Raw genomic sequence first — 25,251 nt, 5'->3', positions numbered from 1 at the left:
CTCTCTCTTTTTCTCTTTCTCTCTTTTTTTCTATTTCTTTCTCTTTTGCGAATTAGACGAAGAAGAGATAAGAAAAGAAGATGGATGGAAGGACGAAAAAAAATAAGAGAGGAGATAGAAAATAAGAGAGAGAGAGAGAGAGAGAAAGCTTAAACGTATTAGTTTCAAATATTAGTATTAAATAAATAGATAAAAATGAAAACGGAAGTGAGATAAGTAAATAAGGAAAATATAAATAAAACAAAGGAGGAAATTAAGAGATAGAAAGGGAGGAACGACGAGTCGGAGAAAAATGGACGCGACTTAAAATATAAAATTAGAGGAAGAGAGAGGGAGAAGAGAATTCTTACGCGTCTTAGAGAAAGAGAGACAGAGCATGCAACACGGGCACGCCCGCGTATTTTATTATTAGCCGGATCGCTCGAATCCGCGCAAGGTCAGTCCTCGACATTCTCCCGATCCGACAGCGGTCATCTTTTCTTTCTCCTTTTTCCTTCCTCATAATCGTGGCCCTCGTAAAAGGCGTATTCATTCGAAGGCGCGAGCGTCCCGACTTTTATTAGTTCTAAACGCGACACAACAAGCGAAATTGAATTTTCACAGACGACCGCGTGCCATCTCTCTCTCTCTCTCTCTCTCTCCCTTTGTCATTCTTTTGTACTTTGGTTCTAGACACGAACCTTTTTAAATTCTTCTAAACACTTAACTTCAATTCTTTCGTGAATATCTTTCGATGATCTTTACGAGCGCAATCTTGAACTTTTAATTCGTACGTATATTTTTCACGTCGTCGTCGTCGTCGTCGTCGTCGTCGTCGTCGTCGTCGTTGTTATTATTGCTTTTTAAATCTACTCTCGCGTTCGTCGTGAAGATAAAACGAGATAAGCCTTACTTCTTTGTTTATCTTTATCTCCCGTTCTTTCTCCCTCTCTCTCTCTCCGTCTCAGTTTTGTTCCTTCGACAAAATAAAAAAAAAAGACTCGTTCTGAAAGATTTTCTTAGGCGTCGAAGGTTATTGGATCGGTTCGACTGCTGTCAGGATTGCTCCTCCAGCTGCGTGTCGACCGCACTAATGCGCTCGGCAATTTTCAGAATTGACTCTCACGGTCGCAAACAGGAGCTTCGGGCAAGTTCGAAGGCCAACACAGCGGTACCGGATCGGCATAACCGCTTGCTTCGCACCGAATGATAATAATTCAGCGCAACGGCACATTAGGAGGAGGGCCGAACGCAACATTTCGGAGGCCTTGACGTGCCCAACCGGATTACGTGGCGTGACTTCCGCCGCTTTCTCGGTGGTCACCCTTCGAAAGGACCTCTTCTCTCTCTTTCCCTCCTTCCGACACCCTTCCCTCATCCTCCCCTTCTCCTCCCTCCCTCCTCTCGCATCCACTCGTTTTACTCGTGACCTCTCGACCGAGCCATCGCGTCCACTCGCCCGAAACGCAATACGATGAGTCACGATACGATTCTCGAAAGGTCGTATCGGAATCAGGAAGGCGGTAACGTTTATAAACCAATTTTTCTTGCGATCATGTTATCCGCCGAAAAAAATGTAGATACGTATGTGTGTGTGTGTAATCTTTTGTAATTGCATTGAACGAGAAATCTTTTCTCTTTGTCTCTCTCCTTCTCTCTCTCTCTCTCTCTCTTTCTTTCTTTCTCTTTCGTTTTCGCATCGAGATAAAATTCCTCCTGAAAGATACTAATTATTTTACTAAAGACAAACTTAATTATATTTTGTACGACTTTTAATATTCTTGAAAATATTTACGAAAGAAAGAACGAAGAAAAAAAGTAAAGGACAAAAGTATCGAAAAACAATTTCGAAATGCCGAATATTTTGCATATTTAAAGAGACGAGGAATCGTTCATACGCGAAAGTTGTGTCACTAATTGCGACGATAAAAATTAATACTAGCGATAATATCGGCGCGATATCGTGCCTCGTGGTCGCTCGATAAACAATGGAGCAAAAAGAAGATTAATATCTTTTTTCCTCAATGGCATAGCATTTCAAATTGCGAAAAGATAGCCGATCGTACGTCGATTCTACGAAAATCGCGTAAGCCTGTGTTAATCTCGATTAAATTCGAACATTGTCAATTTATTTCGGTGAATTTTTCATGTAAATAAGAAACAAAGAAATATATATATATATAATTCGAACAAGAATCTTTTTCGACTCTCCGTCGTTGACACTTTGCTCTCGTTGACAGCTCGACGTTGGTTGGCGGTGCTACAAGGACGCGAGTGCACGCAGGAGAGGTAAAGATAGAGTGTTGGAGATAGATAAAGAGGGATAGAGAGAGATAGAGGTAGAGGTAGAGAGGTAAAGAGAGAGAGAGAGAGAGAGAGAGAGGAGTACGATGTAACGAGTGAACAGATATAGATGCGTTCGCACACATGAACGAATACACACGGAAACATTCTTCTCGAGCTCGCGGATTCGTCGCGATGCCCTAGCATACGTCGAACGTTCGGTCGAACGCTGACTATGGTAGTGGATATACGAGAATGACGATAGTGTTGGGTATTGGTGTTGGTGTTAGTATTGGTGGTGGTGGTGGTGGTGGTGGTAGTAGTGTGGTGGTGGTGTTGGTGGTGGAGGGCGGTGGCCTTGTCCTTGAGCATAATCTTTCCTCGTTATCGGACGACGTCGAGGCTGCTGCGGTCGCGTCGGACTCTACCAGTAACGATTAGCAAGACTACCGGCTCGTGCGTCAGCCATACTTTTACATTCTCGAATAACAATGCCGGCGATGCCTTCTGAATTTGCGTCGTCGAATTTTATTCCTACCAGTAATTCTATCTCTCTCTTTCTTTCTTCTTTTCTTTCCATATAACTATCTCTTTCTATCTCATCGCAGTTTTACGGACACCAAGCGTCGTCGACCAAGTTTGTCCTCCGCCCCTCTTTTCCTTCGCGATTTCGATCGCGATCCTCTTTATCTTTCTTTGTACACGTATCCACCTATGTATCTGTTTACTTAGATGTAAAAGAAATAAATACCGTGACGTATGTCGCGTGCGCATACATTATGTGGATTTCTAAAACGTCCATTCGTATAATACGCGGTTGTATGTTATATAAAGGATAGGTAACAATAATATCTACATATATATGTACGTATATACATTACGTATCAACGATATATATTTATTAGCAAAGAGAAAGAGAGAAAGATAGCACTGTTCTTTACACCGTTTTATATCTTTATCCAGGGAAATCGATAATCGGGAAATTTTAAGAATTTTGTTTGCCAAGTGTCACCTTCGAAATGTCACGGAGTCCAATTCATTTTAGACGTGTCCAACGATACCGATGTTTTCGAGTGTCAAAATCGTGAAAAATTAACTAAAAGGTTATCATGACCAATAACTCATTGGTACGTTATCTTTCAAAAAAAAAAAAAAAAAAATTAGAAAAAGAAAAGAAAAAAAATAAAATCGACTGTTTATACGACATTTCATAGTACACAATGTAATTTCTTATTTGTAATTTTGAAGATAAAAAAGTAAAATGAAACAAAAAAAAAATAACTAAATGAAAAGAAGAAGAAGACGTAAAAAAAAAGACCGTTCGAAATTCTTGTCATTCTTACGTCTCGATACGACCGAAATGAATTCGCGTGTGACATTAAGAGTCGATCGTTACGAAATCCAAGATCATGCTTGTTCTCGCGAAACGAGTAGGTACGTACGTATTTACGAATGGCACGAAGAATAAACGCGAAACGAACGTTTATATATCCTGACGTTTTCGTAATTCGTCACGTAGATTTTTTCAACCATTCGCTGTCCTGATTTGATCGTTCGCGCGATTACGTCAACGATCAGTATCCGACATTGATCCAGGATCCTTTCGAAATCGTCACATCGGAGGAATCCTTCGATCTTTCGCGAAAATAACTATGACTATTTTCCGTCGAACTGTTATATTCATTGTTCGCGTGATTACATCGAATAGATCCTACCGAGAAGGAAGATCTTTAAGATCGACGAGTCACGAAAATGGCGGGAAAAGATGAAATTCGTCGAAGGAGTTAAATATCTACGAGTAGTATATTCGAGATCATAAAATAGTAATGGCGAGTGAGTTTCTCGATGAACAAACGTCCACTTCGACGTTGGAAAATTTAGATATCGGCCAATTCTTGGGATGAAGCATTGGCACGATTTCGAGGCAACACCGTTTGTAAATTATACGAGCCGTGCGGTTATGTTATAAACGACTAATAACAAGATGGCCGTCTCTACGTTTTGTCATTCATTCGGCCGCCAACGCAAAAATAGCGTGGGAATAACGAATACTGGATGGATAACGCGCTCTGTTATTGCATCGTAGAAATTGATTGAAGTAACGTTAAGTACGATCTCGAGTAATAAAAAAAGAAGAAATAACAAGAAAAAAGGAAGAGCAAAGAAAAAGAGAAACGAAATGAAAAAAAGAAAAAAGAAAAGAAGAGAAGAGAAGAGAAGAGAAGAGAAAAGGAAAGAAAAAGAAAGAAGAGAAAATAAAAATACATCTCTTTGAAATACGTGATTTACAAATGATCATCAATCGTCGATACAGATATAAATTAAAAAATTAATTCGACGAGCATGACTAATAACAAGCGATATAACTCGTTATAACGAGAATCGATTACGTTCGAAAGCGTGCGCGAGCGCGCTGGTGGTTCGCTCACGCGCAAACGAAGCCGCGCGTGTCACCGGACGATCATGCGCGGTATTCGCTCTTTAATCTCGGCGTTATGTTGCGCGTAATTTACGTGCGTCGCTATGTGGGTGTAATTGGAAGCTCGTTGACCATAGCGCTATAAATAGACACCTTTGTGATTTCTTTAGAAGCGATTTCCATTGCCTTCCGATTCTAATTATTGTTTGACCTTTCAAGAGAATCGATTTATAAGATATAAAAAAGATAGAAAAAAAAAAGTAAAATCAAAATTTGCGTATTAATATTTATGGTATAGACGGATATTAAAAGTTTAAAAGATGTAAATAACAACGATAAATTTACGATGTGTTGTTGAGATTTTTATTACCTTAATTTTTAATATCGTCCGATGGAACAGCAACAATAATATTATTTTATCTGTGAGAGAATTATAACTATTTATTTATTATATATATCGAGTCAATATTGTATTAAATTATTTTCTTTTCGTTGTTACTATATATATACATATTTCACTTCATTACTAAACTAGAAATAAAAATAATACTAAACTATATATTTGAACAGAAGTGCAAAAATGTAGAATATACTAGAACTACTAAACTAGAAAAAAAAAATCGCCAGCTTAGACATAACTCTAATATAAATACGTACTATATCCCTCGACTGGTTTTTGAATCGATCGCTAGTATCGGAGGCGACTCGATAAGTAAACTCAATAAAGTAATACGCTTCGAGAAATATGTTCGACTTCCTTGTACTCTCGACTTCCTAGAAAGATAAAGAAAAATTGATTCGATCTATCGAATAGATCGCTAAACGTTTCAATCTCTTTTTTCGTGTAGTGAATTTTCTTCTCGCATTTATGTGAATCATTCTGAATATGATACAGTCGATAATCGTTATCACGTGGTCCAAGGTTGGCCTCGGTGATTCTCTCTCTCTCTCCCTCTCCCTCTGTCCCTAAATTTAAGCGAGAAAAATAGAGAGAGACTCCTTATGAACTAAAACTGTCGCAAGGACGAGAGGAGGAACCGCGAGCCGACGCGTCAGCTTCCGAACGTTTTAAAATCGTCTTCGACCTTGAGTATCGATTTCTGATAGAAGTTAAATAAAAAAAAAGAGAGAGATAGACGAAGAAGAGGACGAAGAAGAAGATAAGAAGAAGAAGAAAAAGAAAAAGATGAAGGTTTCTCGGCACCGACACATTTGTCTATACATAATGATGACATAACGTTTATAACGTTTATATACTTCAACGTTTAAAAAAAAAAAGTTTCGAAGGAATTCGTCGAAGCTACTTCTGTCTCTACTCTTTTGTACGGAAGAAAAATAAATGAAATGTCTCGATCGCGCTGAACGATAACGTGATCCGATTCCTTCCTTCCTTATTCCTTAAACTTCTTTCACTTTATAAATCCGTTTGTGAAAATACTTCGGGATTCCCTTGATCGAGGATCGAAGTTCCGTCGGACTGAAAAAAACGAGACGAAGGAAACGTAAGTGTAAAAATATCGTCGGCGAGCAAAGCAAGGGAAATAGAATTCGTCAAATGTGAGAATTTCGTGTAAACAGCGAGATAAGCGAAGGAAGAAAAAAACAAAGGGAAAGAAAAAGAGAGAGAGAAAATTAAAAAATAAAAAAACAAAGAAAAACAATAACGACGAATAAACAACAAGAGCAACGGAGAGAGAACAAATATATAAAAATCAAAATTGTATAAAAAGAGAAAGAGAGAAAAGGGAAATATTTTGATCGTTCGAAAAAAGAGAAGACTAGAGCGTCGTTATATATATATATATATATATATCTATACCTATACACGCATAAGTACCATGATAATAGGCACGAAAGATCGAATATGATCTGGAGGGGACGCGTACTTGAACACGTCGTTGTAGTTGTCGTTGTATTGTGTTGTGTTGTGTTGTGTTGTCATTGTAGTCGTAGTCGTAGTCGTAGTCGTAGTCGCGTCGCGCTGAATCATTCGTCGACGGCGATATCGCGGATCATGATAACAAACGCACACGGCTAAGATAACCTTCTACGAGTCCGCGAAGTATTACTGTTACTGGTGGGGATTACCAAATGGAGAAGAGAAGGAGGTGAAACGATCGTGCAAGGCTATTCTCCTCGTGTTGGAATCCGTTTAGAGGCCTCGCGTCGCGGTCATCGTAATCCATCGGTAGAAAACGCGCGAGACCGATCGATCGTGTGTGCCAGTCGACGAGAGGACAAGGGCAGAGTCGAGAGAGACGGAGATATAGATATATATATATATGTGTGTGTGTGTGTGTGCGCGCGTATAGAGATATATATACACACACGTATGCTTTTATGTAATCATATGAATCACGTCACAGATCCTAAGTAAAAAAAAGAGAGAGAGAGAGAGAAAAGAAAAAAATATATATATAAAAAATGAAAGAAAAATAAAAAATAAAAGAAAAAGATAAAAGGTCAAATGAAAGAGGTGCGCGTGCATCTCTTTCATAGACGAGCGTCGATCGAGAGAAAGATCATTGTCGATCATTGCCGTGATTAAAGCTTGCGAACGGGCACGTTCTTTTTTTTCTTTTTCTTTTCTTTCTTTTTTCTTTCTTTTTTTTTTTTTTAACTTTCTTTCCACGACACATTGAGAGATACGTACATTTTCGAGAATGTGAAGGAAAAAAGGAGGTTATAAAAAATTGATAGAGAGGAAACGATAATGATTAGGTATTAAAACTTCTGTTAAAATAATCGTTCTTCTATAAAATCTTCGTAGTCTATTGCAAATTCATTTCGAATACGATTCATCGTCGCCAAATTTTTCGTATAAACTTAATCGAACGTTACTACGAGGACAACACGTGTCGTCTTTATCGTCATTTCAATCGTAAATAAGATCGTTTCCGAGTGGAAATAAACGAACGGTCATTAACAAATTCTTCGAATAGTTTCCAATAAAAAAGAAAGGAAAAACAAAAAAAGAACCGGAAGTCGGTTCCGTATCATGAAAATACCGACGAAAAATTTCCGTAACGAAATTACGTGAAAAATATCTTATAACCGACGATAACTTATCGCTAGACGAACTGTTTCAAATTGGTTTGCTAAAGGATAAAAGAGAAGAAAGAACTTTTTCGTGGCATGCCTCGTCTATTGTCGGAGAGAGAAAGAAAAAGAACAAAAGAAAAAGAAGAAAATAACGAGCAATCGCAGCTGACGTTACGATTAATCGTACGATAGGATTTTATAATCTTGAAATACAAATTGATTCGTCTTATTTCGTATTTATGTCTCTTAAAAAAAACGACGCAAGACGACGACGACAATGACGACGCGAATGATAAGAAAGAATCGTCGATCCAAATACACGCGCGAACGTTTGTTCGAAGATGTCGCGAAGTCTTTGAACCGTACAAATTTCAAGGTCACGCGTAGTCGTGGACATAAAACACGTGCGTCTGGGGGAAGGTCGGGAGGGCCGCGGCCGTAGCTGCGGCCGCGGTTACGATCGCCGCAAATCGTACGATCGTTCGTTATTTCTCATCGTTGGTCCTTGAGATTGAGTGAGAAACGAGATGAAAGAGAAATAGAGAGAGGGAGAGGGAAAGAAAGAAAGAAAGAAAAAAAGAAAGAAAGAGAGAGAGAGAGAGGGAGGGAGAGATAGAGATAGAGATAGATAGAAAAGTTGAAGAGACGCCCGAGTAACAGGCATACAGGCAAGTAGCCAATCCAGGAAGAGACACGAAGAAGACAGGAAATCAGAAAAAAGAAAGGAAGAAAAGGAAAGCAACGAGCGCACGTGTTGGCCTACGACACGCGTTAAGATTCGAGTAATGACCTGAGAAAAACAACAAAAATATGAAAGAGAGAAAGAGAGAGAGAGGGGGGGGGGGATAAGCTGAAAATTTATGATACAGAATGAGAAAGATAGTAAGGCAAAAAAAGAAGTTACTCGCATAACAAGATAAAATCAATCATTCCGATGTAATGAGTACATTTTTAATAATCAATTAAAACGTTTCATTCATCGCGACTTTATACGTATCGATATACGCGTATGTAAACTATTCGAAATAAATATTATTGATGATATTATTAACGTAATACAACAGTCGCTCGAGCGACTTCTCTCTAACGATACGGATCTATTCACGAAGGTCTCGAATTAAGAAATAAGAAAGACGAAAAAGCGACGTCTTTTCGTCGCGATCAAGGATCGTGATCTAGTCAAGGACAGTCACCACGCGTGGAGGTGAGCTTTTTCTTCTTTTTTTCCCTCGAAATCTAAAAAAAGAAAGAAAGAAAGAAGGAAAAGAAAAAAGACGGCTTTCTTTCCTTGTTATTAATTTGTTTTTCTCTTTTCTCTTTCTTTTTCATATATTTTTTCTTTTTACACGCGATCTTATTTACGTCAAAGTCGAACGTCTTTCGTCGCGATGTTATCAAAGAGAACGAGAGAGGATGATCGATGAGGACAAAAGATCTTCCAATTGTCCGACATGGATCGAACGATTTCGTTTCGTAACAATTCGCCAGCTTTCGTACGAAATCGGAAATGTAAGGTGTGCGTGATACGAGATTGAAGAGAGAAAAGGAAAGAAGATGAAAAAAGATCATTTTCAACCTTCTCCATTTTTCTTCTCTCTTTAACCTCATTCTATCGAGGTTAATCTCTAGGGAGAAAAAAATAGGGAAGGGTTGGGAAAAGAAAAAGGAACGAGACAGCGACGAGAATAGGTAAATCCTTTCTTAATTCATTTTTTCCTTTTGTAAGTGGGATTTGATTCGATCGCCGACCATGAAGAATGTTGTAATGTCGCAGTCGTCGTCACAATGTCGTAATAAGGAGGGAGCGTGTGAACGACGGCCACCTGTGACCAAATGGCCTTGTCCTTGCACGGATCATCGTTGTCAAGAACTACCGTGCGCGCGCGCGCGCGCGCACACACGCGAGATATCAACGCCGAGGAACAAAGTGGCAACGAATGCATCGACGAATGTCATGCCGTCGCAAGAAAAAATTTTCAATCGACTTGTTACGCGTTGAAACGACTGCCGTCGTCACTTTACGAAAAAAATAAGAAAGAAAAACAAAAAAAAAAAAAACAAAATGGAAAAACACGTAAAATAAACGGAACTTTACGTAAAAAAGAAAAAAAAAAAAAAAAGAGATTTGTCAATCGACGAAGCGACCTCGCCGAAATGATATTATTCACGAACGTTGTTCGAAGAGCATTCCGGTCATTGCATATAAATTTTTATGTCGAGAAATTATCGCGATTTACATACGTGATACGGTGATGCTTACGTGACGCGTATAGGATTATTAATCCGTAGCGTGCAAAGATCCTTTTTTAAACTCGTCTATGACACGAAAGAACGTTTGTGTATAAAGAGATCCTGTTTTTCGCGCACGATAAGATCGGGAATGAATACGTGTCTATAAATATTCGTTCAAGGTAAGGAAAATGATTTAAGATGTTAAGCCAAACGTCCGAATTTATTCTAGTATCGTTATTGATTGTTAGCATTCGTGCGTTAAATGAAGAAATACAATATATATAGATACATACATACATACAAACATATATATATATATATATATATATATATATATGCATATACAGAACTGTATCTAAAAATTGAAACGAAAGAAAATGTAAAAAGGATAAAAGATCGATATATCGTTCGTCCATCCTGGATTATTAGGATATTCTCTAAAAGTATTATATACACGCATGTAAACTTTTTGTAAAAATCCTTCCAAGAAGCCGATAATGATTTTGTACTGCGCACATAGCGTACGATTGCAATGAAGGAAGAGGAAGAAGAAAGAAAAAGGAAAAAAAACGACAGAAGAAAAAAAAAAAGAAAAAAGAGCAAGATTATGCAGCGCGTCTCGCGTAACATTATGCAATGTTACGAGAGGAGAGGAGAGTAGAGGAGAGGGAGGAGGAGGAAGAAGAAGAAGAAGAAGAAGCAGAAGAAGCAGAAGAAGAAGAAGAAGAAGAGAGGAGAGGAGAGAAGTGTTGTTTCTTCGAGCCCCAAGGCCGAGGGTGCGCGTGCTCTCCTCGTTGCTGTGTATATGCGATATTAGCGAACGAGAATCGCCAAGCTGATCCTCGCGCTCCTCTTCGTCTCAAATTTCTGTCGAGCCAAGCGACTCCCTTCATTTTCTCGTAGGACCGACCTCGAACGTCTCCAAAGAAAAAAAAAAAGAACCTAGTTCTTTCTTTCTTTCCTTCTTTCTTTCTTCTTTTCTATTCTTTTCTTTTTATTATTCCTTCTCTCCTAGGTTCTCTTCCATCGTCACCTTTTGTCCAGTCAAGGAAGACCTTCTATGAATTCAATTCATTTATGGTCGAATTACTTTTCAAATTATTCACCAGCCGGTTATGTATATTAATATATATATATATATATATGTAAGTATGTATGTATGTAGGCATGTATGTATGTATGTGGCGATATATATGTTCTCTTAACTGATTCCTTAATCTTGAAATATTTAAATATGAATCGAGAAGATATACCGTTAAAATAATCTTAATGCGTTTTCATTAGAATGATTCTTTTATAAACATATCCGTGTAGGAATATTTGCTAATGTAATTTACCGTATTAATGAATATATATATATATATATACACTGATATAAACACGATCATTAATACTATTCGTTGATTGTTTCGTATTCGTATCGATTTTATAAAAATCCACGTAATCGTTTAAAATTTAATCAAATAATCATCAAGCTTTGACTCTTTTTTATAATTATATAAAACAAATATATATGTAAGCACATTATTAATTCTAAAAGTACCATCAATTTCTAAATTACTATATCGCGACACGTGTCGTCGAATATAATCCTTTTATAAACATCTAATGCGAGTATAGTTGTAGAAATATATGCGATTAGATAGATACACGTATGTACATACAATGCATAGGTATGCGATATAGACAGAAGGCATGTAATTGCAGTTTTCTCGGTTTTGATAAACACAAAAGACTTTTATATGCGTTTTATAAATGTCGATTATCGCAATAAATTATACTTTTATTAAGTACACTATACTTTTCAAATAACATTACAATAAGTAGTACTTGGATATTGAAAAATATCAAGGATGTATTTCCTTTATTTTGTTTCGATACATATAAAGTAATATCTATATATGTATATATATGAATTTGTGACGACCTAAATTCTATTTCCTAAAACGACAATTGCATTTCAAATGAAATTAAAAATTGTACGATCGTTTCACGGATGCGCTTAAAAAAAAAAAAACGCATGACGACGAATCTCCGAAAGACGGATCACGTAAGTATTTACTTGTAAAGTATACATACGTATATATGTACGTACTCGCATATATATATATATATATATATATATATATATATATATATTACCTATGTTGATTACAGATAGCGTCGAATCGCGAGAATGTACGGATTGGCGTGAGAAACTTTCGAAGAATCGGAACGATGTCGTAACTACACGAGAGTGGTATGCTTTTCACGAGATAATGGCGTCGTTTTGCTTCTCGTCCGCGTACGATGCACCGCTAAATATTCGTGGAATTTATCGGGACTAATTACAACGTATGTAATTAGGTTGATCCTTAGACAAAAAAATACAAACAAAAAGGAATATATATATACATACATATACAATTTTCAATGAGATACTTTTCATTTATTCATTTATTGTAAGCAAGACTCGTTAAGTATCTTGCTAAGGGGGTTCGTCAGTTCAACGAGCGAGGATAAAGAACGAGACGAATTGGAGAGAGAGAGAGAGAGAGAGAGAAAGAAGGCAAAGAAGAGAGAGAAAGAGAGAGAGAGACAGAAGAGTAAAAGGCAGGCGCAGTAGATGCACGCGATGCGTCTAAACCAAGAGAGCACGTGAGAACCAGTTTGGATCCAGTTCCACCGTTGCACCGGCTGCCGGTCGCATCGATCGCTCCTCAAGGCCGCGTCTTATTCGGGCAAGGCCAAGGTCGTTGGCTGGCATTACGAGCGAAGGTGCTATTGCGATTTCTCGCGGCATCGAAAGATAGGGAGAGAGAGAGAGTGGGAGAGGGAGAGAGAAAGATATTATGCATCTTTATAAATCTCTAAAATAACCGAATCGACAATTATTCAATTTAATAAATCATAGATTTTTTCATGTGGAAAATTGTCGCGACGTGACATCGCTCATTAATTAACACGTGGGCTTAATTAAAGATATATATGCATATATTAGAATATAATACTTAAACAAGACGTCATCCAACCTGATGTAATATTTATGAGACGAATGTCATTGATTCGTCCTATATCTATATCCATGCATTCAAGGCAATATCTACTTTTTAATGCATACTCGATTGAAAATGTCAACGACGGAAAATATCATTCGCATATATAATTGCATTGAAAAAGAATTGTATGAAAAATTCATAAAAACGTTCCTATCGATAAATCATCGGTCAGGTTACGAACGTTAACGAAAAGTTCTCTCTGGTTAAATTCACTCTCGTATTTCTAATCATAGTCAAAGCTTTCTCAGAAATGCGAACAAATGTATTCTCGAAAGGTTCACTTCGCGAACTTATGCCAATACCAGCCAATTCCAAATCCGTTGGACTCGACGATAAAAATCCTTTTTTCTTCTTCTCTCTCTCTCTCTCTCTCTTTTTTTTAGTACTTCTTCGAATCGACGTTGAAAAAAAAAAGAAAGAAAGAAGGAGGAAAAAAAAAGAAAGAAAAAGTTTATCTTTCGAATCAATGGCGAGGTACTCCTTTGAAGAAATAAATGAACGAAGGAAAGGAATACGGCCACCCGTGCGGGTTCAATCTGTTCGCCTTCAAGCTCGCGCGAAAATAGACCCGGAAGCGACCGATAAAAAGAGTAGAGAGAAAGAGAAAGAGAAAGAGAGATAGAAATATAGAAAAAGAGAAAGAGAGAGAGAGAGAAAGAGAGAGAGAGAAAGAGAGAGAGAGAGAGAGGCACGTGTTAACTGGCATGGCCTTGACTCGGCCTTATCGCAAGCTCATCTATCGGCGACGTGCGTGAAGTTATTTTCTTGTGACGAGGAAGAGAGAGAGAGAGAGAGAGAAACAGAAAAAAGAACATAATAAAATAAAAAAAAAAAAAAAACGAAAAGCGAGAAAAAAATTATGTAAAGAAAGAGAGATCCGCACGACTAAACATCGTATCGATCTATCGCGTCATCTCGACGTGTCCTTTTTCTTTTTTCTCTGTCTCTTTTTTTTTTTCTTCCGTGTCGTCGTGTCGAGCCTGTTATTAAACAAAAAGAAAAGAAAGAGAGAAAAAAAACAAAACGCGGAATGAATGAATTACGTCGGACAAAAGTAAGTACGAAAGAAGGGAATACCGTGTACTCGGATCTTTTTCTTTTTTGGTTTTAATTTTTTTTCTTCCTTTTTTCTTTTTTCTTTCTTTTTTTTTTTTTTTCTTTAAGATGTAATTTCGAGATTGAAATTGAACGTATCTTTTCTTGGCCAAATATTTGCTTTATTCAGCGTATATACGAATGTTCGTAGAATCTTAGAAGTTATATAGCTTAGTTTCTCACGGTTTAAAAAAAAATTATAGAAAGGAAAGAGAGAGAGAGAAAGAGAGAGAGAGAGAGAGAGCGTACCAAGAATCGCGGAAATGTTGACATTGTACGATAGTAATGCTGTTACATACTTACCGAGCTTCGTTTGGCACTGGATCAATAGTATACATATGTACATAATCGTCACGTCGAATTCACGATAGCCTCATACTGAAATATTTCGGTCTTACGTTTAGCGGTTCCTGTTGGCACTTTAAAATATCAAGGATAGCCTTCGTTCTTGACAGAAAACAACAAGATGAAATTATTTATTGAGCGAACGAATCACTCATATTCTCACGAGAGAGACTACATAATATCGATCTCAACTTGAAAATCATTCAGTTTTCTCTCTCTCTCTCTCTCTCTCTCTCTCTCTCTCTCTCTGACATAGCGAGAGTTATAAAAATAGGACGTTTAAAATCAGAATAGCAATAAATAATTCGCCGGAGAATATGTGACTATATTGTGAAATATGTTGTCGCTGTCGATCAACGTGTCTTATCAAAAATCAAACAACAAAAGGCGAGGACGCGGAAAAAAAATGATTTATCGATATTGAAAGTAACGCGATTAAATATAAAGAGAAAGTCATTATAGAATTCTGAGTATGTTTGAATATCGGAATATCGACTTACACGTGCATGTGTTCGTGCGTTTTTCTGTCTGTGTATGTAAAGTATCTATGTATACGTATTCGTACGAATCCATTGAAAGAAAAGCGTTCGATCGAACGAACGTCGATACTAAAATTCTATTTTGTCGATAAAATCATTCACGTTATACATGCTACGTGTGCTTTTGAAACCTAAGTAAATACTTACGTACATATTAGTTACATATATCGTAAGTAAAGACAAGAATATAAAGCGAAATAATAGGAGATATGTTGAACATTTAAGACGCATGGATAGAATTTTTTTTCTGATTTTAAAATCGATCAATTATGTGGTGAAAACGCGTTTTATCGCACTGGGGTCATGCAAAAGTCTCAGCAAACGCCCATGGCCAAATGGTCAAGGATCCGAAGCCTCGCGTAGTCGTTTTTAAATGTAACCCTTGATCCGCCAACGTTTCTATCTATCTATCTAACTATCTATCTAACCATCCGTGTATGTATTATATTTCTATATACGTTACTTCTCGGCAATCGTCTGTTATCGAACAGAAGAGTTACCAGCGAGGCTTCCGTCGTCACCCAAGGTGCGCCTTTTGGATGACGCATTGAACTTACAAGAATCTGGATATTGGATACATAAAAAAAAAAAAAATTGCGAAGAAATAAACATTCTCGGGAAGATTCGATTATTAAAAAAAAAAGAAAAGGAAAGAAAGAAAGACAGCAAAAATAAAAGATATAATATCTATATCATATCTATTGCATTTTTGTGCTTGACGGATAAATCAAAGAGGATAGATGTATATATCTTGGAAATTGTGCTTCCTATGGATAGAGAGAGAAAGAGAGAGGTAAACAGCTCCGATTTAAGTATCTAATACGTATAGAAAAAGATAAAGAAAGAGAAATAGAGAGACGAGTGCAAAAAAAAGAAAAGAAAAGAAAAAAAGAAACGAGAAAATAAAGCGAGAAGGTGAGATGGAGGAGGTTAAAAAAATACATAAAATCGGGCCGTTTATATATTCGTTGGTTCGACATAGGCGCTTAGAAACTTACGTGTATATATGTATATGTATGTATGTATGTATGTATGTATGTATGTATGTAACATAGCTCGTGTTCGGTAGACCGATCTCGTTGAGATGGAACGATGCTGTTCTCGACAAAAGTTCGTATCCTTGACACACAAAGCGTCTGGCTGAACCATCCAAGCGACCCGTCCATTTGCGATTCAAATACCAGAGACGAGGACACAGGAATGCCAGAACATCGTCGAGTCGAACTCAAGGGTTCACGTAGAGTCGAGAAACGAACGATATTTACCTCGCTCGCTCCGAGATACTCGATTATACCTACTTTTATTCCTTCCGCTCTAAGAGAATAAAGAAATTCACAAAAGATCGATTCCGATAAATTTCGAGACGCGATCGAGCAGAAAGTTTCTTTGGACTTTTTCGACAAAAATAAAAAAGAAAAAAAAAAAATACCAAAAAAACAAGAAGAAACAAAGAGATAAAATTTTACTAATTCCTCCTCCGTGTTTTTTATTTTTTTTTCTTTCTTTATCGAAATACATGCACGCGTACATACGTACATATTACACGTAACAGGTTAACACGCGTATAACTTCGCGTATCGTTGAGAACTTCGGTAAGAAAAAAAAAAAAAAATGGAATAAGAGCGATCAATGACTTCATCGATGCGACTTCATCGTCGAAAATTTTCCTACCGAACGAAATTGCAATTAATTTTCTTAATGCGAATTATTTTCGTAACGAGACAAAAGAGAACAAAAGGAGGTGGTGTACGGACGATCATATTAATTATACCGTAATCAACCGTAATCTTCGTTTAATCAAGGAGCTCTTTAAACTTTATTCTTTAAATACTCCCAGAAAAGATTTACACGTAAATCGGGGGTAGGAGAGAGGGAGAGGCGCTTCGGGCGCCGAAACGTTCGTGTTGTAAAAGAGAAGTCGCGCCAACCGATAACGCCAGATTTACAAAGAGCTTAACGCGAGATAACCGCGAAAACACGACTGTTAAAAGTCAACCAAGCATATTCACGAATTAATCTTCATCGGTTGGCTAGTTATTTTTTATATATCGGTTTGCTCTTGAAAGGTCGTAAGAATTTTTTAATAAATTAACGTAAAATATCATATCCCGACAAAATCTGTAATGGTTCTTCTTTTTTCACTACTTCTTTTTATTATTATTACTATTATTATTATTATTGTTATTATTATTATCATAATTATGAGATATTCTCGTTAAAATAATTACACAAAGAAAAGCAGATACACACGCGCGCGCGCGCATATATACGTATACATGTAGAAAGAGAGAGAGAGAGAGAGAGAGAGAGACAACTTTGACACATTTCCTTGGACTAAACTGACGAATTTTCCGTTCGATCGAGCAAATTATGCGAACGTGAAACGTCGCTCATCGGAATCGATAAGTCTGATAAAATAACGAACGAAACGTTTCCGTGTTGGCCCTGACCTTTACGCACAGTTCAGAAAATTTACGATAGTTCTTTCCCGGGACTCCGTTATCGCATCTCAATCGTCTGACGCGTCCAGTAAACATTCTATACATTCTATACATGTTCATATATTAGGACCGTTCTTTTTTTTCCCTCTCGTTTCGTACTATTCCATTCGAAATATCTACTCGTTATCGGTGAATTAACATTTATTTAATTTGTTTAGATATTACGTCTTAGAGAAATCTTTAACGCAACTAGAGTATTGTATTACATCGGTCTTACGCGTTTGCCGTTAAACACGATGGCGTCGAATGCAAGTCAAGGACGTCTTTTCAGAAATTGTCCGTGCACGCACGCTCTCGTGCGACGTTAATGAGCGACAATCGGCTTAGTAAATTAGTAAGTAACTTCTTGGCCTTTAATGTTTTCTAAAACACCAAAACTCTCCTCTCGTTCGCCCAAAGAAGATAAAGTAATGAGAAAGAAATTCCTACGAGTATATCGTATTTTAACTTTTCCTTATTCGATAAAAGTGAATTCCTATTAAAATCCGATGCGATCATCGATAAAAATTTTAATCCGATCATCGATAATCACGGAAAAGAAGAAAAGAAGAGGGAAGAAAAGGAACAAAGAAAAAGAAATGGAAAGGAGAGAGAGAAAGAGAGAATCTCGAACTTTTATTCGATAAAAATGAATTGCGATGAAAATCCGATGCGATCATCGATAAAAATGAAGCCGTTCGAAATCATGGGGGGGGGGAGAAGGGAAGAAAAAAATGAGAATAACAGAGAGAGAGAGAAAGAGTTCTCCGATTTAATCTAAACTCGTGAAGCAAGCAAATAACAAAGCGACGACTCCAACTTGCGATGTCTTCTTTCTTTTTTTTTTTTCTTTCCTCATCGATGATGATAAGGTCGATTCGTGGGCGCATCGGGAACGTCGAACGCAAAAGAAAAAGAAAAAAACGAAAAGGTAGAAAAGAAGAGGAGAGAAATAAAAAAAAAAGAAGAGAAAAATGAGTCATCAGTTACGAGATGATAACGAAGGGATCGTCAAGAACGATGAGAATGACGAGTTCCACAATTTTTAGAATTTTCATCTCGCCCTTGTTCCGAACTACCGAAATATCCATACCACTTGTTTGTTTTTCGTAAGCTTCTCTAAATTCTCGAGAAAGAGAAGAGAACTATGATTCCGCGGTTATTTATTTGTTCGTTTAAAAAAGCAACTTAAAAGCGACTATAACGGATTATCAATATATTCGAGTTTAGTATCGACGACCTTTCGTTTCTTTAAAATGTTTCGAGAGAAATAAGAAATATATATATATATACAAAAAAAAAAAAATAAATAAAAAAGAAAGAAAAGAAAAAAACGAGAAAAAAGGGAGCAAGAAGAAAAGAACAAGGAAATTCCACGTGAGGTTATTAACAATTACCAGAAAAACAAATCGACGATAAGTAGGTAGGTACCGATCCAGTTAATTTCATTCTAGGAATATGCAAAAAAGTTTGTTTATATCTCCAGTTAAAACACAAACGAAACACACGTTATCGCGTTATTTAGCCGATTGAAATCGATCGTTTGACGTTTGCCGGCGCGATAATTCAATGAACGAGAAGCCAGATCCAAGGTCTTTTAAGAACGAACGACCATTTCGACGAACAATACAATTCCGTATCGATCTCTCTGTCTCTCTCTCTCTCTCTCTTTTTCTCTGTCTCTATCAATGTAAACTATGGTCTCTCAAGGTTGTGGACCGTACAACCTGACTGGACTAAAGACACTAAGCCGGTCTTTTACTCTTTTTACCCGATGAACACGATTATTATGAGCGACAAGTGTTCAAGGTCGAAAATAGTTCAAGTTTCATTCTTATTATTGAAACTGCGTCCGTGCGACATAGATGGGAGAGAGAATACGTATCGTCTTTCGCACACTCGTTTAGATTTGTAAATTAACACTTTTACAATGACAATCGGTGAGGAGCAAAAAAAAGATACATAAAACTTGATGAGATTTTTGAAACGACCAAAAAAAAGAAGAAAAAAAAAACGAAAAAAAAAAGGAAGAATCGAATTAAACAAGCTCGTAATCTTTAAATCAAATTACGCAGATCAGACCGAGAGGGTAGTATAATAGGTCAATCTGGGGCGTAGGGATTGTGCTTAGAAAGGAGCAAAAGAGTCAAATGGAGGGAGGAATAGAGGGAGGGAGGGAGAAAAGGGAGAGACGACAGAAAGGATCGAAGGACCGGGAGGTCACAGTTCGTTCAAAGTCAACACTGCCATCTGCTGCAAGGATAATGAGAACTGAAGTTCTTCTCTCTCTCTTTCTCTTTCTCTTACGCGCGAATACACATAAATAAATACACACACATATGTACATACATATACATACATATATATATATATATATATATATATATATATATATATATATATATACGCAAGCCCATTCGAGTTCCCTCGATGGACGTACTTAGTTTAGGGTCGAGGGTCGATTCAAGGTCAGGATCACGATACACCTCGACGAGGCTGATATTGACGGCGATGGGCGACGTAGAAAGAGAGAGAGAGAGAAAGAGAGAAGCGTTCCAGTATATCTGGAAAGACGACGTTCTCGGGCAGTCCGCTTACTATTTTTAAACGTCATTGACATTTGCGCGCATGAACAGGACTATTCGCTTGGCTGTGCCTCTCTATACGTTTATACCTACATACATATATATATATATATATATATATATATACACACATATATATATAATATGCATATATATAGGATATATATATATATATACGTGTATGTTTGAGAATGCATAAGAAGAAGGAGAAGAGGAATAAGAAAATGCGGAGAAGAGGAGGCACGTACACACGCCATTTTCGTTCTCTCCTTTCTCTCTTTCTCTCTCTCTCTCTCTCTCTCGCCCACGCTTGCCCTTCAAGAGGCGCGCTTACGGCTCTCCTACGGTCGACCGGGCAATAATAATAAGGAGAGGAGAATAAACACGGACTCTCATTGTTCGACTCCGCACGAGAAGGTGTTTTCGCGATATTTTTAGTGTCCCCCGTAGCGAGACGCAGCAGAGAGAAAGAACGAACGAGAGTATATGGCTATCCGCGTGGTATCTTAACATCTTCCCCTTATCCACCTCCCCTTTTTCGACCTCCTCCTTTTTTTTTCTTTTTTCTTCTTCTTCTTCTTCCTCTTCTTCTTTTCCTTCTCCTCCTCCTCCTCCTCCTTCAAGCTCCTCCTCCCCTAACTCTCTCAAGTCTAGAGGGGATTCGAACCACCTCCACAAGTTGCTACTCCTCATTTATCATTTCCTATTCCGATCGAGAAAACGATAATTCTTGAGGTCCCCATGTTTCTTTATAATTCGGAAAACGTCGGATTAAAAAGAAGAATAATCAGAAATATAAATTATTTTCCCGAAGATATGCAATATCGTAACCGTTGACACTCTTGCTAATTTATATCGTTCGTTGCATCATCGATTGCATTGTTTTGATGTATATTCTATAAATGTGACAAATCTCTTGGAAATATTTGGAAATATTCTGCGGGAAAGGAAAGAAGAGAAAAAAAAGGAAAAAAAAAGTTTCATTATCGACGAAGACATCGAGAACATTGTAAATAAGTGGATATTAATTCACTTATTGTTAAAGAGATTCTCGAATTCGTACTTCGTGTGGAGTAGAATCTCAAAATAAATAAAGTTGAAGAGCGATCGGGACTTCGAACGCGATTTCTTCCCTTTTTTTTCTTTTTAACATGTATATATATATATATATATCGGACACAACGAGCTCTTGTCATAAAGACCATATATAAAATAACTTGAAAATTGTTTTAGAATTTAATATTAGTTCGAATAATGTCACGCCCACGATGATAAAAATCGATGAAAAGCGGATTTTGCGGAACGTTCGACGGTCTTTGACGATACGCTTCGACGATAAAAAAGGAAGAGATTGGAATATTGGTAGGAAGAAAAAAAAAAGATGATGATGATGATAATAATAATAACAACAACAACAACAACAACAATAATAATAATAATAGAACAAAAAGATATATATATATATAAAAAAATATATCTACAAAAATAAAGAGCGCGAAAAAGAAAATGAAAAATATCTTGAACGTCGTTCTGAGCAACTGGGTGTGACACGAGACTAAACGCAAAAAAAGAGAAAAGAAATAAAAGAAATAAAAGATAAATAAAATATATATATATACAAAAAGAAAGAAGAACAAATAAAAAGAAGGAAAAAGGGGAGAGAACGCGCATAGTCCCGAGCGTGTCGGCACGTAGCTGTAAACCCTCGAATTTGATTGTCCCGTTTGCCGGTAAGGCGGTCGCGTAATTTTCCGAAATCTATGGACCTTTCGTGGGTGGTTTACGAGCGTGAAAAGAAACGTTTAGAAAGACAAAAGGATAAAAGAAAAAAAAGAAAAACAAGAAAAAAAGGGAGAAAAAGATGGCGATATACAAGAAGGTGACGGAGGGGTGGGTGGGTTGGATGGCGGCTAGGAACGAAGACAGTCATCTCGCGAAAAAAGATTTCCAAAGAGAAATACGAAGGGAAGCGACCCCTTAATGGAGAAACTTTAGGAAACATCGTCGTCCAGTTTGATATTCCGAGAATCGAAATCGAATCGAGAGAGACTGAGTTGCGTGGGGCGGGAGAAGCGTGGGGAGGAATGGAGGGGATAGGAGGGATATAGGGGAGGACCGACGACCGACACACTTTATTCTCTCTTGTTCTTATAAACGGCACGATTTCGTAGAAATCTATTCGATCGACGCTGACTAATCTTATCATTCGCCTTAGGATATACTCCGGAATGATTTCTCGGCTAATTTATTAACGCCCGTACCCACGTAAAATTCTCTCAATGAAAATCATTTTTAACTTATCGCGTTAAATACGATCTATAATACGTTCAGAAGTTAATTATTAGATACGATTAGATTACGTCTAAGCTGACGTAAAACTTGATAGAGGATCAAAGACCAAGTATTATCTAATATAAATACATTAATAGATTACCGTGTAAATGATTATTAAAAGGAGGAAGAAAAAGAAGCACGACCTTGGATTATGCGAATAATTTTACGTAGTAGACGCGGAAGGTCGGCCGTGAATTCAGGATGAGATTAATACTTTCTAACGGTTACGATCGAGGATCCGACGAGGAGTCGAGAAGTTTGGAGAGGCGCCAGATAATAACTTTCCGTGAACGAATGACGAGGAAAGAAAAGAATACGACGAGAGAACGAATCGACGAGGATGAAGAAAAAGAAAACTTTTTGCTAATCTTTCTGAACGATACCGATTACTTTAATGCATATCGTCATACGAATTGTTTATTTCACTTCGGACGACGTAAATAACTACGTACGCAACTGTATCTTTTTTATTCGTTACTTTTCTCTTTCTCGAAAGCAAATTCCTAAATAGAAAATTTTCTTTTATCGTTAAACAACGATATCCACTTACGTATTTTCCTCTCCTTTTGTCTCTTCTTATCCGTCATTCGTTCGAACATAAAAAAAGAAAAAAAAAGAGAGAGAGAGAGAGAAAAGAAAAGAATCCTTCCTACGATCTCGTCTACCAAGGAAAAATTTACGATCGCCACATGTTCGTAATTTGCAACGATCGCGTAATCAGAAGGAACGATCGTCTTACGTCAGACATGTTAACGCGATTGCAATGTCTTTTACAAAGTCCGTTCGTTCGGACATCGAATGACAATGGGAAATTAGATTTTCTTCGGGGAAAGAAAAAGATAGAGCGTATATGTATCTCCGTGCTTTATTTTTTATTCATCTTTTTTTTAACAATCGATAAATGAAATATATCGTTTGGTTAATCGTCTCCATTGGATGAATTAAAAATAACCAAGAGATCTGTACGTCATAAAGGAATTCGATTTAATTTTCGAAGAAAGAAAGAAAGTTAGACGAGAGTGGAGCATCATCAGGCGTCAGCTGTTTCCCAAGAGGGGAACTTTGTCTGCCTTTACTGAGAAGAGAAAAGCATGAGAGATGAAAGAGAGATATGTATGTATGTATATATGTAAGTAAGTATGTAAGTAAGTAAGTAAGTAAGTACGTTCGCTCGCAAGGAGACGTAGCAAAAGTAAATCCCTTTACTTTCACTCGACGTCCGACAGCGAGAGTGGACGGCTATCTTTTACTCGCGTGTCGTGATTCTTCTTCTTGGCACGATCGACCTCTTCTTTCCCTGATTTCTCCCTCTCTATTGCTACCTCCTCTTTCTCTCGATCATTACTCGATAGAAATTATCTTACGTATGCAACCTACATAAGCCTCGACCATTTTTTTTATCTTTCAAATTTCAATGTCTTTCATTCTTTTTAAATTGTCTATAAATTCACACGTTTTTGGTTTCTTTTCTTTTCTCTTTCCTTTTTTTCTTCTTTTTTTTCTCTTCTTCTCTATTGAATATCATTATCGTGTAAAGATCGAAGGAACTCTTTAGATTGATTTTCTATCTAACATCGATAATAGAATAACGATTGGAATAATCAAATGAGATTTGTAACGACACGTCATCGTTACTAAGCCTAGAACCATGAAGGATTCACGCTCGACGTTTTATCGCGAACACGTCGTCGAAACGTTTAACGCGGGAATTGAAAACGAGCTCGTAAAACGTCCACGTCGTTTGTAGATCTGGTTCGTGCTGTTGAGCATGCGATACCAGAGAGAAAGAGAGAGAGAGAGATGAGTCAAAATCATTTTCGAAAGGGACACGTTCCGCCGGAATTAATCTTAAAACGTTCGAGCGAATATGCTTTCGACTGTTCGTTGTTAAAAAAAAAGAGAGAGAGAGAGAGAGAAAAAAGAAAGAAACGCTTTTTCTTCTTCTCCTTTTCTTCTTCTTCTTCTTCTTCTTCGTCGTCGATTTGCAATAAAAAAAGCGATTTCGTGCTTCAACTCATTCGGTTTTTTCATTTTCTCTTTTTCTTCATTTCGTTCGAAGGAGAAAAACGGGCATTAAAGACGGCACGTGTGAGTCCGATCAAACGGCGCCCTTGACACGCGCGAGCTTAGGCACTACTGGTAAGAACGATTAATGTCGGATGATCGGATCGGTTTTGATCAACGGTTAATACGTATAAATGTCTTCTACGAGCAAACTTAGCTCGTACAACTTAGCTCGATATTACGCGCGCGTAACCGTTCCAATTTCTCGAATTTACGCTCCTTTCCTAGGGGTCACTCGTTCCCCCTAGCAAAAACCGTACTCGAATTAATATTTATTAATCCTAGTTGTGCTGCTCAATAACAACCACAATAACGCATTTAATAAGATATTAATATCAATTATATTTCAACTGACGATTATCTTATGTTATTCGGACGAATATTATCTCTACGATTACGATTCGAATCCTATCGATAACGTTTAGAAAACTCGATATAAATCTTGAAAGATCGAAGGATGAACGACGATTGGCGATATGCCACGTGGTAAGACGCATGGTGAAACTCGAAAGTGAACGATAACACGTGATCGATCCACGTGGGGCCACGTGCTTCTCCTCGTCCTTAAGACGCTTTCACAAGATGGCGAGCAAAATGTCTCAGAGGAGCCAACGGACTTGCGATCCTCTCTGATCGTCGGCCTCTTTCCTTTTCTCATTCCTCGGCTTCTCGCAAACGGCTTCTCTCGTTTGACTTGTGCAATCGACCGAAACAATATTTAGGTCGTACCTCCTCGATCTCGCTTCTCGCATTTGTTCGTCGTCTACGTTACACCGAGAGAGAAGAACTCCTACCGGATGATTACGTCAACGTCTG

General features: G+C 37.5%; 2 long non-coding RNA genes across 6 annotated transcripts in view; one reads left to right on the top strand and one right to left on the bottom strand.

Moving 5' to 3' along the window:
* The window catches only part of LOC127071359 (uncharacterized), an 89,217-nt gene that overhangs the window by 13,372 nt on the left and 50,594 nt on the right, over nt 1–25,251 (bottom strand). The gene's annotated exons all lie outside the window — the stretch shown is intronic.
* LOC127071360 (uncharacterized) lies at nt 2,591–9,827 on the top strand. The gene is made up of 2 exons (XR_007784988.1): nt 2,591–8,927; nt 9,450–9,827. It is a non-coding gene; the product is annotated as an uncharacterized LOC127071360 (long non-coding RNA).

Source organism: Vespula vulgaris, chromosome 21 (assembly GCF_905475345.1).
Source record: "Vespula vulgaris chromosome 21, iyVesVulg1.1, whole genome shotgun sequence".
Classification (NCBI taxonomy): Eukaryota; Metazoa; Arthropoda; class Insecta; order Hymenoptera; family Vespidae; genus Vespula; species Vespula vulgaris.
The sequence above is the reverse complement of the archived record's forward strand: the minus strand, read 5'-3'. Positions and strand labels throughout refer to the sequence as shown.